We start from the raw sequence: 15,017 nt of genomic DNA, 5'->3' as shown, positions 1-15,017 counted from the left end.
GGGCAGCAAAAGACAAAGAGGTATAGATACAATTGCAGACAACTCAGGAAAATAACGAACTGGGCTTTTTATAAGGAAACTCAAAATCTCTGTTCCGTGAACAGGCCGAAAAATACATTGACATTTGGGAACCAAGAGGAACCAAGAACATGACAAAAATAACGATCTGACAAGGGAACTAAGGAGGTGACCTAGTATGCATGGGGAGGGATTGATACAGGAATGATTTAAAGGTGGGAAGAAGACAAGGACACACAGGTGAGGGGAATGAGGTGATTGCAGGCAGGATACGTAAGGTGAGGGAATGATCTGGTTGACAAGGGGACAACGAACACTAAACAAAATATGGTAAAGGGAAATGAGGCAATTTTTTATTTATTTTTGGGTTTCTCGTGAGCACCAGAAAGTATCTCGTAGGCCTACGCATATCACTGTGTGTGTGTGCGTGTGCGTGTGACGTCAGCAAGTGAGTGGACGATCGAGGAGAGCGAGCGATAGTGTGCGTGTCAGTTTAGTGAAGTAATGAACAATTCCGGTTGTGAGTAAGAAAGAATAAAGTACCCAGCCTATCAAGGATCGGTGGCCGCTACATCCCGACCATATTCCGACCTATAAGCAGACCACTGCCGGTCAAAGTGAAGGGTGTTGCCCCCGAGAGAGCATCGGCCCTGGAGGGAACGTCTCCCCTGTGGAGGCGGAGCGCAAGAGGGTATCCTATACGTGATCCAATAGTGCAAGATACAAATAAAGCACATTAATTTGAATGATTTTAGCTTGTGTGTGATTTGTTGCGGGCACGGGTCGGTTAACAGGACAAATATTAACGGGTCTCGGCGGGTGCGGATTTCATTTTGATATTATCACGGGTGATGGGGCGGATCTGGTGCTGGACATCGCGGGTGCGGGTCTCAAAAAATGGACCCGTGCAGGACTCTGGCCTAGGCTATTGGAAAAAAAAAAAAATATCCGAAAGCAGAGTTGGTTGGGCCGCATTTGCCATGTCAGCATCATGGACAGCATCGTAGCTCAGCTGATGTGGAAAACCATCTGACCTACCAGATCTATGGATCTACCATGCGACTGTTTGGGCTACATATTCCTTTAGAGAAACTTTGTCGTGCGGACCCAACCAACGCGCCCAAATGCGGCCCAACCAACTCTCAAAACAATGGTGAGAATCGAAACGTGACAAAGTTTGTTTGTGAAAAAAGTTTGTTTGTGAAAAGGTTGAGATTCAGGATGAGTGCTAGGGTGAGATCTGGAGGAAAAACTATTATCTTGAGGTACTTCTGCCAGTGTGCAGAATGAGAAGATGGAAATGATTGATGTCTAATCTGGTTTTAAAGAAGCAAATGACGATGTTGTTAAAAGACAAAACCCCAACAGTTGGAGGAAACGTTGCAGGAAGGACTTCAAGTGAGGCCTACAGCAGCCTGCATGGTGGGACCACTAGTCAGCACCAAGGGTCTCTTGATGAACCAGAAACACATGACCTCCAGGACTGCATTCAGGAAGTGTTTTCTAAATGTTCTCTTCTGTACTCACTCCCCATCAGCTACTTCCTGTTCCTGTGTATGAAAACGTCTCAGCTCGGACCAATCACTTGGCTCCTGCAGCACAGAGAGAACAAATAGAAGAGCAGGATGACTATCACTCTGCCATCATCCACACCTCTCTCTCAGAGAACCAGGAAGTCCCTCGCTGGTTGGCTGGCTCCCGTGTCCAATCAAACCACACAGATGAGGTCCTTTACTCTGTGGTCAAACTAGACTCTTTAAGGACGTAATCAACCCAATGGATCTGCTTTACAAGGAGGCTGAAGTTCATATCTCCTCTGTCTTCTTTCAGGGACCAGGACCAGATGGAGATGGGAGGAACCTCCGAGTTGTAAGCGCCGTCAAATCAACACCCCAGAGTGCGAACCAGTAGCGGCAGCAGGATTTAAATAGTGGGACTCAGTATAGTGTCTCATTCATTCAGGTGAAACTGGACAATACTTTGGCTGATTGTTTGCTGCATATCCTACTGCAATTTGTTTCCTGTGCAGTATAATGCTATTTTCTACATCTCTATCATTAATATGGGATCTTTGCATTTTCTTAATTGTATTTTTTGAGTTTCGTGATCCTGTGATGGTCTTTTCCATTATTGCGCTATATTAATCAAATGATAACATGAATATGAAAGTATCCAATCACATTGGAGTTTTAAAAAGGTAATCTTAAGTAATGCTTACATTATCAATAAAAAAACAGCCTTCTATGCCTCATTGACATGACCAAAGGGGAAACTATTAAACACTATTATGCACGAAACATGGTGTTCAATGTTCTGTTGACAGAGTAGTTCCCAGGCTTCATGATAATTCTGATGCTTTTTCTTTGTCCTTTACATTTATTTCGTTCAGCTAACTGCATGATGACCTGGAACCCCAAACGATGTTGTAGTTTCTTGACTTTATTTCATTGCTTGACATATATATTGCATAACTATATATAACTGGCCGGTTGGCTATCCCGCTTGCTCCACAGGTGCTTATGGAGCTTCTTGACTCCGAAAACGTTGACGTACATTTTCTATTCACCACAAATTCGTTTTTTTTCCTGAACAATGTGGAGCGAGGGAGGAAATTAGGGAGGGTTTTGAGGATGCTTTACTGTATGATGGTCTGATGATACAAATTGTCTTTGTGAAAATAAAGGAGAAAGTATTGTTTGAAAAGAAAATCATCAAATCAAAGGTGAACACGAGTGTTGGGAATAGCATTTGAGAAGTAAGACTCACAACAGACTTGACAAAAGGGAAAACTATGAAAAACCATGGTGCAAGTGTGTGTGTGTGTGTGTGTGTGTGTGTGTGTGTGTGTGTGTGTGTGTGTACATGTTTACCTGCCTACCTGCGTATGTGTGAGTAAGGAGCAGAAGGAACCAAGAATAATAACAATATTATAAAAAAGCAGAAGTTCAAACAAAAAACAACTTTGTACCGTTCTTTGTGGTCTAAAAAGGTGATTATTTGATACGCCCAGCTGTTACCAGGCTTCTTTTGCTTCTTCTGTGAATCATAGTGTGAAGAGGAAGGAAGTCTTTCAATGCTGTTTGGTGTCTTTTCAGCTAACTGCATGAACTGGAACCACAGACTAGAAGTCAGACCAGATTCCTTCTCTACACTAACTTGTAACTTGTATTGCTATGGTTAATGAATCTTATTCATTGAGTTTTGCTTGTATGTCGTTTTTAATTGTTTATTTGTTTTTTTTATTCAGGTGCGTTTAAATATCTCCCAGAACAACATAGTGAGAGAGGAGAGGACTCACTATGAATAGATCAGCAGCAAGAGGATTTCTAGCTTTCCTTCTATCAGGACCAGGTTGGTTCATTTACATCGGTAACATTTTGAACTGTTTCAATAACATGACAACCAAGCAACTAGAACGAGGAGAGGGTGAAACCACAGCATGTTGAAGATGGAATAGTAGTAAACAGAACAGATCACCATCTAGAACGCTGTGTTTGGTTAAACAGACCGCGAGAACAGAGAACGGAATAAAATAAATAAAATACCACTTTGTTGCAGGTTGTATACAGCCTCTTGAATTGAAGGTACTGTTTTTAAGATAACAATACTTTCCTGGTTGCTAGACGATCCTGAACGATATACATTATGGGGTTAGATTAGTTAATTTTTTTCAACTTTTCAACTTTTGAAATGAGTTAAATATCGAAAGCTACTGTTTTACCCCTATTTATTCTATTAATGATGATTTAGACATGAATTCTGCTGCAATGTTAGAATTCAGATCCACTGATAAGGTAGACAATGCAGGCCATCTCCTTAGCTCTCTCATGCTCTCCTCTCCTTCTACTCGTCTCTACTCCTCTCTCTTCCTTCTCTCACCACTATTCCCTCTTCCTCTCCATGCCTCCAATCCTTTCCTCTTCTCCTCTCCTCTTCTCCTCTACATTCCTTGTCTCCACATCTGAGTAATGACGAAGCTTATGGTCACATTGCCACAAAAGAAGTACACAGACTTTAGGGCCGAGGCCTCTAGAGACTAAGCACAGTAGCCTCCACTACCCTGTTACGCATTGGGGCTGCAGCGACCTATAGGTGCTCTACCAAATCCTAGCACGGTGGTATCCTTACCGGGCACCATACAATCATGGACTAATCATCCGCAGTGCTTAGGTTGTCAATGCCTATTCATTCCCTTCACTCCCCTCACTCCCTGCTGTATCTTCGTTTGTCGTGTTGTATTATGCCGGAACTTGGATCCTAGTTTAGACTTTTAAGAATAGTGTATTTGAGACAATATTCTTACCTTCAATTTCTTGCGAAAAGTCAGTTTTTTGTACTGTTTGTACTTACTTCCCCATATAAGTCATTTTGTTTTTACAAACACATGGCTGTCTGCTGCCTCTTCTTTCCGCACATGGATCCACACCTTACTCAGACCATAACACCACCCTATTCCATGAACTGTTAGTGTGTGTTATTCAGTTAGTAATAACACACACTACCCCCCCCCCCTCCACCCCAGCTCAGTGGTCAGCATGTATCTGTAGTTTCCATCTCCACCCACCAGCCTTCATCTCATGATGTATCTTCTAATCTATTCATCAGATGAACCTCTGTGTCTTGTTCACTCTGAATGAGATGTGTTTGTTTTTTCACAGTGCTTCAGGGTAATGGTGACTGGAGAGTTACGTACTCATCTAGTAATGTCTGTGCTTTAAGAGGAGCAACGGTTGCCATCAGCTGCACTTATGAATACCCTGACAACGTACAGTACCGCCCTAACACAGTCAGAACACTGTGGTTTACTAAAGGAGACACGTATCGGCCAGTTGATCCGGAACACGACACAGACTATAGAGTTCATGTTGAATCCAGCTGTGGAGAGGTCAGATGTACCAGGTCCAGATGTCATGGAACATGTACCCTGAGAATCAAAGACCTGAGACAGAGTGACTCTGCTGTCTACAAGTTTAGGTTCATAACAAACCTACCAGGTGGGAAATATACTGGTGACCCTGGTGTGACGTTATCTGTAACAGGTAAACTATGGTGTGTGTGTGTGTGTGTGTGTGTGTGTGTGTGTGTGTGTGTGTGTGTGTGTGTGTGTGTGTGTGTGTGTGTGTGTGTGTGTGTGTGTGTGTGTGTGTGCGCGTGCGCAAAAGATGTGTGCGTGTGTTTGTGTGTAAAACATATGTGTTTGTGTGTGTATGTGCATGTGTGTTTTCTTATTGTACACTTTTTTTTTTTTTTGTAACATGTTCTCACACCCAGACCTCCAGGTGAAGGTGTCCTTTCCTCACCCTACCAGTCCTACCTGGACAGACCTGGAGTGTCACAGTATGTGTGGTCTAGCTGGTGACCCTCCCTACATCTGGTTCATTAATGGACAGAATGTAGGACAGCGAGTGAACTACTGGGCCTACATTCAGTCTGGAGACAGCTTCTCATGTGCTGTTGAAGGATACGAACGTCTCCGCTCTCCTTTAGTGTGTAAGTCCCCTCCACCGTACACTGACATGATACCAGATGTAATGGACCCTTTAGGGTACAGAACTACATGTTACCATGAACTAGTGCAGAGCCCGTTCAAAACGAGCCTCTGCAGAACGGGCCGATCGCTTGGCCTCCTGTATTGCTGCTAGCAGCTTTATCATACGTCACTCCTTTAAAATACTTTAAAATACTACCCTCGACACGGCACTTCCTGTGTTCTCAGTAACACGCCCGCGACAAGAGAAGTTGATAAAGGACATGCAGACATACAGAGACACTTCTAATTATTGTCAGACTAATATAAAGGTTGTGTATCCAGCATCCAAGTACAGTGACCAAGTGAACTGCAGAGCCCTGAAGCCCCGCCCCGCTGCTGCACAGTTTAGCTCGAAGTGTGTTAATGTTGGACGTGTTGTGTGTCCAAATAAGTCAACACTGCACATCCTCAGCTCTCAGCAATACGCACGGCAAGCGTGAAGTAGATCAGATGAACAGTCCTAGAGATATACAGAGGTCATACTTACAGATGTGTAGCATCTGTAGTAGCTGCTATCACTGCTGTATACGGGGAATTTGTTAGCCTAGCGATTGTTAGTACTTGCACTTGGTTCTATGAACATCTTTACTGTACAGTCGGCGATATATTGTTTCACTTCTTATGACAAATGTACTCGCTTTGGATAAAAGCGTCTGCTAAATGCCCTAAATGTAAATGTAAATATATATATACATGCATACATACATACATACATACATACATACATACATACATACATACATACATACATACATACATACATACATACATACATACATACATACATACATACATACATACATACATACATACCTGCATGCATGCGCACACACACACACACACACACACACACACACACACACACACACACACACACACACACACACACACACACACACACACACACACAAACACACACACATAGCCTGAATACATTCCTCACTCTATCGGTAGATGGATTCAAAATGCCGTTAATGAAATGTAACTGTTAACAGACGCTCCAAAGACCCCCTCAGTGACTGTGAGTCCCTCTGGTGAAATAGAGGAGGGCAGTTCAGTGACTCTGAGATGCAGCAGTGATGCCAACCCAGCAGCTGAGTACACCTGGTTCAAGGTTATTTCAGCTCATTCCTCCAGAGAGATGAAGCAGGGAGTTGGACCACATCTCGTCTTTAGAAGCATCCTGTCTGCAGACTCTGGACAATACTACTGTCTAGTTCAGACTGAGCTAAGGACAAAATCTGAGTTTATCGATATAACTCTGATATGTGAGTATAACATATATTTAACATCATATTACAGATGTTATAAAATATATATATGAATTTTGTCAACATTAGTCATCAGTAAATTCATCGTGCAATCAACCCACAAACCGTTCGTTACCATTAATACTGTCATGAATATAAATGTACATGCTGTTTTTACATGTTTCTTTACGTCTCCAGATGGGCCTATAATTTTACCTTTTGGGTGTGAACTACATGTCATTTTTCATGAATGGATCTAAACTGCCGGAATTTTTTTAAATTAATGAAATTTTAACTGTTAACAGATCCTCCAAAGACCCCCTCAGTGACCGTGATTCCCTCTGGTGAAATAGAGGAGGGCAGTTCAGTGACTCTGAACTGCAGCAGTGATGCCGTCCCAGCAGCTGAGTACACCTGGTTCAAGAACAACCAACCTCTGCACTGGGGACCAAGTCAACCTCATACCTTCCCCTCAGTCCGCCCTGAAGACAGAGGAACGTACCGCTGTCACGCAGAGAACAAATATGGACATCTGAGCTCTAACTCGATATTCATGGATGTCCAGTGTGAGTTGAATATCTGTCTAATATGTAAAAATCGTATCTATATATAGTATTCTTCAAAATGTAAAACTGGTATTCATCTATTGCTGTATGTCTGTAAAATACTTTTACTCATTTAACTCATTAAAATGTAGTAGTAGTTTATCAGTATAAAAAACATTTTGTAACATATTTGCATTGCAGTTAATGCTAAACATGGTTTTCTTAACTTCTGAATAAATACTGATCATTTGTGTTTATAACAGACGCTCCAAAGACCCCCTCAGTGACCGTGAGTCCCTCTGGTGAAATAGAGGAGGGCAGTTCAGTGACTCTGAGCTGCAGCAGTGATGCCAACCCAGCAGCTACCTACACCTGGTTCAAGGAACATGAAGTCTCAGTGAAGGAAACAGGACAGAACTACACCATCACTAACATCACATCTGAGCTAGGGGGAAACTATTACTGCCAAGCACATAATGCAATCGGACATCAAAACTCCACCTTTTTGATAATTAAAGGTAATTTCTAATTTAAAAGAAACACACCCCTTTTAAATAGTCTGAGGCACACAGTTAAAAATTTGCCTATTTTGCCATCAGTGTTTGAAATCAACTGACTATGTTCCAGTGACATCATCATCATCACATCCAGCAATGGTAGTTGTACCCACCATTGCTTTCCTACTGGCCACCATACTCCTCCTCGTCTTCCTCTGGATGAGGTAAGATATCTTCCTAGTTTCACATTCCTTCATTTGTCCTGTTGCTCCTTCACCTCTCTGTTCTCTTCTCTAGAAGAAAGAGGGCCTCGAGTAAAGCATGTGGACAGGGAGGAAGGCCAGATACTGTGGAGGAGGTGAGACACAGGAAGCCATTTATTACTAACCCATCCTTTACTAAGAAAAACAATGGAAATACCCCGCGGCCAAAGCACACCACACCGAGACCCTGTGGCCATACAAGAGACTTCTAGTTGTTTCCTGAGTAACTGTCCATCTCTGTTGCCTTAGCCCTATTGCTACGAGAGACTTTGTATTACAGTACCCATGTGGTGCCCTGCGGCGGTGGTCCCCAGACCATATTATGAATTTCAAACGACTGCGTTGGGTTCTCGGACGTCTCTGGTTCTTCTACTTCCACATCAATCCGTAGTAGACTGAACCGCCACATGGAGGAGAAAGGGTTTTACGTAATTGTTTCCGGTGATTGTTTCCCACAGGAGCCCTGCTGCCTGCTGCCCGCTGTCTTGGACTCATCAAAGTGTTGCTCAGAAATATACATTCATTGACTTGGACATGCAATAGTAGAACAATCAGTCTCGGATTTAAGAGTCACAACTTTACAAAGTCATTTTTGCTTAAAGGGTGAGATCCAGGGGGAGATCTGGGGAGATTTCTGCCAGTGAGCAGAATGGGAAGACTGGTGAATTGAAGCACTGACGTCGAGAGATAAAAATGGTTTTAGGAGCTCAACAGATCAGGTGAAAAGCTTGCAGTGAGTGAGTGAGGCTTACAGCAGACTTTATGATGGGACCACTAGTCACCACCAATGGTCTCTAGATGAATCAGAAAAGCAAGACCTTCAAGATTGTCTTCAGGAAGTATAAACTGTTTTCTAAATGTATTCTTCTGTCCTTACTCCCGATAGCCACTACCAGGTCCTCTGTATGTAAACGTCTCAGCTCTGAACAATCACTTGGCTCCTGCAGCACAGAGAGAACCAATAGAAGAGAAGGAGGACAATCACTATGCCAGCATCCATACCTCTCGTTCAGAGAACCAGGAAGTCCCTCGCTGTTGGGTTGGCTCTAATGTCCAATCAGACCAAGCAGATGCTGTCTTTTATTCTGTGGTCAACATTAAGAGACTAAACGCTGTCCCTGGGTAAGCTTCTCTTGGTATTTCTAAAGAGGAATTAGACTCTTGTTTTCAGACTTTATCAACCCAATTGGTCTGTTTCACAGGGTGACTGAAGTTCTGTCTTCTTTTCAGAGAGAGTGAACAGACAGAGGAACTAGAAACCTCAGCGTTGTACAGCACCGTCAAAACGCACCCCAGATATTGAAAGAGTTGTGGCAGCAGGATTTAAATAGTGGTACTAGGTAGAGTGTCTCATCCATTTAGTTTAACAGGACAATACGCTGGCTGCATGTCCAATGAAATGAATTACATGGAATGAATTTTTCTTAACCTCTGAGTAATATGGTGCAAACCTGGCATTTTATGCATTTGCAAGTGAAATTTTTTCTTCACAATACTGTAACATATGCCACATGTTTTCATGTGCCATATTTGAAAACTCTGTCCACAAAATCGTGGTTGCCCTTGAGAATGTATTGGGCAAAGTCGTTTTCTTTAACATGACATCTATGCCTGGCCTTTTTGTTGCAGCTCATTTCCAAAATACTTTAGAGGTTTTAGGCATGTGATGGTGATCCATGTGGTACATTAAGTTACATGAATTCTGTGTGAAATTAACTAAAGATTCTGCAAGTTGTTCATAGTTGATAATCATATAAAACGTGCATCACATTTGATTTGTATAATTGGGGAAATGCATCCAGCAATATTGGTATTGTGTTGAGACAAATTTGAGAGACCTTAGACATGAAATACCTGAAATAAAATGTAGAGAACTCACTAAGATCATTGCGAGACCGAACTATGCATATTTCTCAGGAGTGACAATTGAGATGGATGAAAGTTAACCAAATCTCTCTTTGGCCTTGAGTAAGCCCAAATAGATCATGTTAATGTGATAGAAAGGAGATCTCATTTTTCATTTTACTTTGCAATGGGTTGTTTTGTAGAGACAACACATTTGAAGGGATTTGTTAGGAACCATTACATGATGTCTCCACGGAACTGTCTGTAATTCCTAGTGAACACATTATTTTATCTAGAGTTCTGATTTATCATAATTTCACTAGTGAACACATGAGTGTTCTTCTCTCTGGAGTTGTGGTCAATCTAGGGTCATCCTTTCAGTATCTTTCCAGTTTGTCACAGTAAAGAAACCCTTATTAATCCGACTCCTCCAAGAGTAATTGCATTGATGTGGTAAAGTATGGACCTAGTCCTGGTATGTGGGTGTTGAAGGTCATCCAGCTTCTGGTGAGAGGGAAGCCGACGGATTTAGTTTAGTTGGATCTTCCTTATTTTCGGTTTTGTTAAAGGGTTGCTTTACTTTATGAATGTCAGATGATGGAAATAATGTATGTGAAAACTTATCCGGAGAACACAATATAGCAAAAGATAAAATATGATGGAACTAGGTACCATTCATTGTGGTCTAAAAGGTGAAAATATGTTCCAGGCCGTAACCAGGCTTCAGGTTAACTCTGCTGCATTAAGATGAAGTCCTTTTTCTTTTCCTTTGGTCAAATGAACAAAAGTGCATGATGAACTGGAACCACAGACCAGCTTCAATTTCTACTGCAAGAGGTTGTATTTTCTTAACGTTTGTTCAAATGCTTTACAAATGTAATCATAGAGGGATATATAGTAATGAAAATGACTGAAAATACACTGTTGTATATTTAAAACTGATGTATTTCTCCTTGTATGAACTTGTACTGGTATTATTCACTTGCAAGTGTGTTTAAATATCTCCGAGAACCACAGAGTGAGAGAGGAGAGGACTCAGTATAAATTCAAGATTAGCAGCAAGAGGATTTCTAGCTTTTCTTCGGTCAGTACCGGGTTTGTTCATTTACATTGTGAACATTTAGTTTCAATAACATCACAACCAAGCAACTGGAACGAGGACAGGGTGAAACCTCAGCATGTTGAAGATCAAATAATATTTAATAAAAAATAACCCTATAGAATCACCCTCTAGAAAACTGTTTTGTTAAACAGACCACTACATCAGGGAACGGTCAACTTTATATTTTTCAGTTATGGTTCATAGTCATTGGAAATCTCCCTTCACTGTAAGTTTTATAGAGCCTCTTGTAGTCTGACTCTGTATTTGTTTTGGATCAAAGTAACCTATTTGAAAGAATATATGTTTGCATTGAGCTATGTTGGGCATTTCCTGTTTGCTAGGAAAACCTCCACTATTGACATCATCGGAGAGTTAATTAAGCCACTTTAAGACTTTTTGAGAAAAATAGAGGTTAAAACGAATCGTCTATTTATTCAGAAAATTATGATTTAGACATGACACATCAATCTTTCGCTGCTGTCTTGGAATTCTGATTTAGTAATATGGTAGTCACTTCCTACCTCTCTCCTCCCTCTCTCCTGCTCTCCTCGCCCTCTTCTGGCCTCCTCTCGTTTCCTTTTCTGCTCTCCTCTATTTGTCTCCTTACCTCTGCTCCTCCTCGTCTCCACTCTCTTGTAACCTTTGACAACAACAGTAGCTGTAAGAATAATCGTTGTCCTACTGACCACTGTACTTCTCCTCGTCTTCCTCTGGATGAGGTCAGATATTCTCTCTTGTTTTCCATTCCTTCACTTCTCCTGTTGCTTCTTCATCCCTCCTTTTTCTTCTCCAGAAGAACGAGGGCCTCCAGCAAAGCATGGTGACAGGGAGGAAGGCCTGAAACCGTGGTGGAGGTGAGACACAGGAAGCCATTTATTACGTGTCTATATTTTCATAAAGAAAAATCTGAAGTAGAACCTAGATTCTAGATTTAGAACTTTCAAAACATATGATTGACTGCTTAGAACAACCTCCCTTTTAGTACGAGTGTGTTATTGATTTCCCAAACACAATCTGATGTTGCCATAATGTTTTTACAGGCCAGGAAAGTGTATCTTACTTGGCGATTTTTAAACAGATGTGAAAACTCCAACAAGCTCTCTGGTAGTTACCCTTGCATTGGTCAACCAGTTTGGGTTAACAACTTATTGACAATTTTTGAACATGACAGCAAGCCAGAACAGGATCCCCAGAATATCTTTCTACAGTCTGGTTCAAGAAGACACATGACACTTGCCTCACTTACCTTGTTTATTATGATATAAAGATGGAAAGCATTAGTGACCATTACACTGGAATGGTCCTGTTCATAAACTCAAGGCTTTTCATACAGTACACATCATAACTTTAACTTAAAATGTGCAGGGCAAAGGGGCACATCAATAGAGAGGTTTAAATGGTATTTGACCAATAGATAATGGTGGGCCAGGTTAGAGAAAACGTATCAATGGCCAAAGAGTTGACTTGTGGGATCCCCCTGGGATAAATCCTTGGCCCTGTTTCGTATTTTATTCATGTCAATGTTATGATAGGGCAGTTGCCAGTCTCCTCCAGGGACATCATGTGAACCAGCTGAAGCAAAACCATATGTTTGATTTTATTAATAGAACAGCTCCTGGTTACTTGCTGTGCCACATTGCCATGGTGCATCAGCAACATGGTCAGGTCATCTGTGGAATTCATTATTATAGTCTAGGATTTAAGAGTCACGACTTGCAAAGGGATGTTTGCTATAAGGGTGAGATCTAGTGTGAGATCTAGGGTGAGTTCTAGGCTGAGGTCTAGGGGGAAATCTAGTGTGAGAACTACTGTGACATCTTGAGGAAGAACTTGGAATCTGATGAGGCTTCTGCCAGTAAACAGGATGAGGCGATGGGATGAAGATGGTGTTGAAAGATAGACCTTGCAGGAAGGACTTGAAGTGAGGCCTCCAGCACCCTGCATGCTGGGACCACTAATCACCACCAAGGGTCTCTAGATGAACCAGAAACACATGACCTTCAGGACTGTCTTCAGGAAGTGTAAAGTGTTTTCTAAATGTACTCTTCTGTCCTCACTCCCTATCAGCTTCCTGTTCCTGTGTATGTAAACGTCTCAGCTCTGACTAATGAGGTGGCTCCTGCAGCGCGGAAAGGACCAATAGAAGAGCAGGATGGCCATCACTATGCCAGCAGCCACGCCTCTCTCTCAGAATATCAGGAAGTGACTGAAGCGCTGTGGCTGTTGGGTTGGCTCCCGTGTCCAATCAGACCACACAGATGAGGTCCTTTACTCTGTGGTGAAAATAGACTGTTTTGAGACTTAATCAACCCAATGGATCTGCTTTACAGGGGGACTGAAGTTCATATCTCCTCTGTCTTCTTTCAGGGACCAGGACCAGATGGAGATGGGAGAAACCTCAGAGTTGTAAGCGCCGTCAAACAAACACCCCAGTGTGTGAACCAGTACCGGCAGCAGGATTTAAATAGTGGGATTAAATATAGTGTCTCATTCATTCAGTTGAAACAGGACAATACGCTGGATGATTGTTTGCTGCCGTTAAAAATAATAATATGCAACGTCTATTTAAAAGAAAAAATACTACTTACATACTGCTCCTGTTTATTCATTAGATTACATTTCATACAGTTGTTGGCGTGCTATTCCTCTCCATCGTCGCCCGGCGTCTGCTCAGAGAGGTTGGAGAGAGGTCTGGAAGTGTTACCGGCCGGCTGGCTGGCTAGCTTGACCCACAGGCACTTATAGAGCTCCTACACTCGAAAATCATAGACGCTCATTTTAGATTCGCCACCAATTCATTTTTTTTATATTGAAGAATGTGGAGGGAGAGAGAGGTAAGAAGGGAGGGAGGGAGGATATTGGGGATGCTTTACTGTATGATTGTCTGATGATAGAAATTTTCAATGTGGGAAAAAAAAGGAGAAACTATTATTTAAAAAATAAATCATCACTTTAAAGGCAAACACATGAGTATTCTCTAGAATTGTGCTGCCCCATATCCTTGGGATAGCAACCCTTTTAGAATCAAGACTCACAAGTAACCAGACTAGTCTTAAGGGGAAACCACAAAACACTATGATTCACGTGTTTGTGTGTGTGTGTGTTTGTGCTTGCATATCTGTGTGTGTGTTTGTAAATCTGTGTGTATGTGTATGTGTGTTCACCTGCCTGCATGCACATGTGAGCAAGGTGGAGAAGGACCGAAGATTCTAAAAGTCTAGAGGTGATTATATGGCAGTAGTTACCAGGCATTCATTCGTTCATTGTGCTGCGTGTGAAGGTGTTAAGCGGAGGAAGTCTTTCAATGATGTTTTGGTTTCTGTTCAGCACACTGCATGAACTGGATCAACAGACTAGATGTCAGACCAGCATCCTCCTCTACAGTAACTTTTAACCTTTATCTCTATTGATAACAAATATAACTCAGAGATTTTTCCTTGCAATTACTTTCATTGTATTTTCTACGTGCAAGTGTGATTAAGAATCCCCCAAAACAACAGAGTGAGAGAAGAGAGGACTCACTATGAATTTAAGATCAGCAGCAAGAGGATTTCTATTTTTCCTTCTGTCAGTACCAGGTTGGTTAATTTATGTTGTTAACATTTAGTTGAACTGTTTCAATAACATGACAACCAAGCAACTGGAACGAGAGGGTGAAACCCCAGCATGTTGAAGATGGAATTATAGTGAATAGAACATTAAAGAATCACCCTCTAGAATGCTGTGTTTGGTTTACAGAGCACTATAACGGAGAACGGTCCACATTACATACTTCAGTTATGGTTCATTAGTACTTGGAAAATACCACTTCACTGCAAGTTGTATACAGCCACTTGTAGTGATAATATTGGTTTTAGGATAACAATACTCATTGCAGATCTGTTGGGTATTTCCTGGTTGCTAGACAATAAACTGTATACATCATCGAAGGGTTTATTTAGTTTCTTTCATACTTTTGGAAAAAACA

General features: G+C 41.7%; 1 protein-coding gene across 1 annotated transcript in view; it reads left to right on the top strand.

Moving 5' to 3' along the window:
- Positions 1-15,017, top strand: part of LOC115536918 (B-cell receptor CD22-like) — a 92,975-nt gene that overhangs the window by 53,846 nt on the left and 24,112 nt on the right. The gene's annotated exons all lie outside the window — the stretch shown is intronic.

The sequence above is a fragment of the Gadus morhua genome, chromosome 23 (genome assembly GCF_902167405.1).
Source record: "Gadus morhua chromosome 23, gadMor3.0, whole genome shotgun sequence".
NCBI lineage: Eukaryota > Metazoa > Chordata > Actinopteri > Gadiformes > Gadidae > Gadus > Gadus morhua.
The sequence above is the reverse complement of the archived record's forward strand: the minus strand, read 5'-3'. Positions and strand labels throughout refer to the sequence as shown.